The sequence below is a fragment of the Ailuropoda melanoleuca genome, unplaced genomic scaffold (genome assembly GCF_002007445.2).
Source record: "Ailuropoda melanoleuca isolate Jingjing unplaced genomic scaffold, ASM200744v2 unplaced-scaffold11348, whole genome shotgun sequence".
Taxonomy (NCBI): domain Eukaryota; kingdom Metazoa; phylum Chordata; class Mammalia; order Carnivora; family Ursidae; genus Ailuropoda; species Ailuropoda melanoleuca.
This window is the reverse complement of record NW_023179780.1, coordinates 1-2206: the sequence shown is the minus strand read 5'-3', so window position 1 is coordinate 2206 and position 2206 is coordinate 1. Positions and strand designations below refer to the sequence as shown.

The following is a 2206-nucleotide window of genomic DNA, read 5'->3' as shown; positions in this document are numbered from 1 at the left end:
TACCTTCTCTGTCTTTATTTAAAGTTGTTTGGTATGAAATGAATCCCGCCACAGTATACATTCTTATTCTCCATGCCCCACACTGAATTCAACGGTTATTTCTGGGGATGATGGTGAGCATGGAAAGATACCTCCGCTGGGGACTCAGAGATTTTGTTCTCCCGTGGGGGCTCCTTGGGGGAGGTGTGGTTTGGAGCAGTCTCTGTCCTGTCTCGGTTAGGGTCCAGTAGGTCTTCTCTGGGTTGGGGGCATCGTTTGGGTTGGTCTCCGGGTTGACTCCCAAGGCTCTGCCCAGTTTCTGGCTGACAGAGCTTTTTCCTGTCTGCCTCCTGCTCCCCGCTCTCCCCCCCCCTGGTCTCATGACTGGTCACGAACACATTTTCCTCACCGTCTAAGACATGTCTAGTCCCTTCTGTTCCTTAAACTTGCTCAAGAACCACCTTGTGCAGAAGAGATCCCTAGCTTAACCCCACCCAGCACAATCCCCCTTGGGGGGGTTCCTTGTTACACTTTGGGGTCAAGTGCTCTTGGTGGGTGCTAGTGACCTGGTTAGGTGGGCATTAGGTTGGACTGATTTCCCGAGATGAGCAACTGTGGCTCTTTTTGTTGGATGGGGTCTCCTACAGGGTAGAGGCCATGATTTCGCTGTTAATTTGGGGGACTCCTGAAGCCGGACTCCACGGGGTCTTCATGGTGTGTGCCATCAGACTGGGAGATCTTACCAGCGTCTGGACTCTTCAGGGGTGGTCACAGGACCCCCTGAGCATGGTGCAGGTTCTCTCCAAAATATGCCTTCTCTCTTCACCAGCTTAAGAGAAAGCCGGAAGGCCACTTCCCCCTCCCTGAGCCTGTGTATATAGAGGATAGAGAGATTTGCCCTCCAGCACAGGAACATTTCCTCAGGGGAGGATGGGAGCTCCCCAGCGCCCTTGGACTCCCTGAGCACACACCTTGCAGATTCTCACACGGAAATGGGCAGGCAGAAGGCTAACTGCCTTCCCAATGGACATTCCCATCCTTGGGCTCTGGGCTACACTTTCTCCTCTCTCCCACGCCCCGCACTCACCAGCCAGCCTGCCCTCTCCCCAGACTCCCCAGGAGCTTCCTGGCTGCCCCCTTCACTTCCTTATTCCTGAGGGTGTAGATGAGCGGGTTGAGGGCCGGGGTGACCACAGCATAGAAGAGCGAAACAGCTTGCCCCGCCCCTGGTCGTAACGGATGGTGGGCTGTAGGTAGGTGTATGCCACCACAGGACAGCTGCAGGAGCGCGGGCAGCTCGCAGATGAAGTGGTCTGCCCACCGCTTTCCTGCGGCCGCCCCGGGACCGCATGCGCCAGATGGCACGGGCCACGGCGCCCTAAGAGGCCAGGATGACAGAGGACGGCAGCAGCAGAATGACCACGCGCGCAGCAAACATCTGGCGCTCTGTGTCGTTGCGGCCGCCACCACAGGACAGCTGCAGAGCGCGGGCAGCTCGCAGATGAAGTGGTCCAGCCAGGAGGCGGCGCACAACGGCTGAGCGGCCAGCAGTGCGGTCTGAGCGGCCGCAGGCCACTCAGCCACGACGCGCAGGCCAGAGCGCGGCACCGGCGCGGGGAGGCGAGCTCCGCGTGGCGCAGCGGGTGAACCACCGCGGCCGCCCGGTCCAGTGCCATCACCGCCAGCAACAGGCAGTCGACCGAGCCCATCGCCAGCGAGTTGCCCACCTGGGCCAGGCAGCCCGGGCGCCACCGCACAGGCAGCGCGGGAGCCAGGCTCGTGGTGAAGCCCGCGTCCACCAGTGCCAGGTGGCACAGGAAGTAGTACATGGGTGTGTGCAGGCGCGGGTCACGCACGGCCAGCAGCACGAGGGTCGAGTTGCCCGCCAGGGTCAGGAGATAGCAGAGCAGGACCAGGGCGAAGAGGGCGGGCTGCAGCGCAGGCCAGTCGGAGAAACCCAGCAGCAGGAAGCGCTCCTCGGTGCTGTGGTTGGCCTGCGGGAGGAAAGTCCCAGAGTGTCTGGAAGAGCGCAGAGTGAAAGGGTGACTTTATGCCCTGCAAGTGAAGGGGAGCCCGGGAGCTCGGGGCACGGCTGGTGGGGAACTGGACTGGAGGGAGGGGTGCGCGGGAGCTTGGGGGAGGGCATGCCAGCACAACTTCTTGTCTCATTTAGAGACCTGTGCCCTGGCTTTGGGAAGCCAGTCCTACTTTAGTGTAGCTTAGCTAA

The 2206-nt window shown here is 60.5% G+C and overlaps 1 pseudogene; it reads right to left on the bottom strand.

The window, feature by feature from the left end:
• Positions 1-1031: 1031 nt before the first annotated feature.
• LOC117797700 lies at positions 1032-1998 on the bottom strand (annotated as a pseudogene).
• Between the last annotated feature and the right edge of the window lie 208 nt (positions 1999-2206).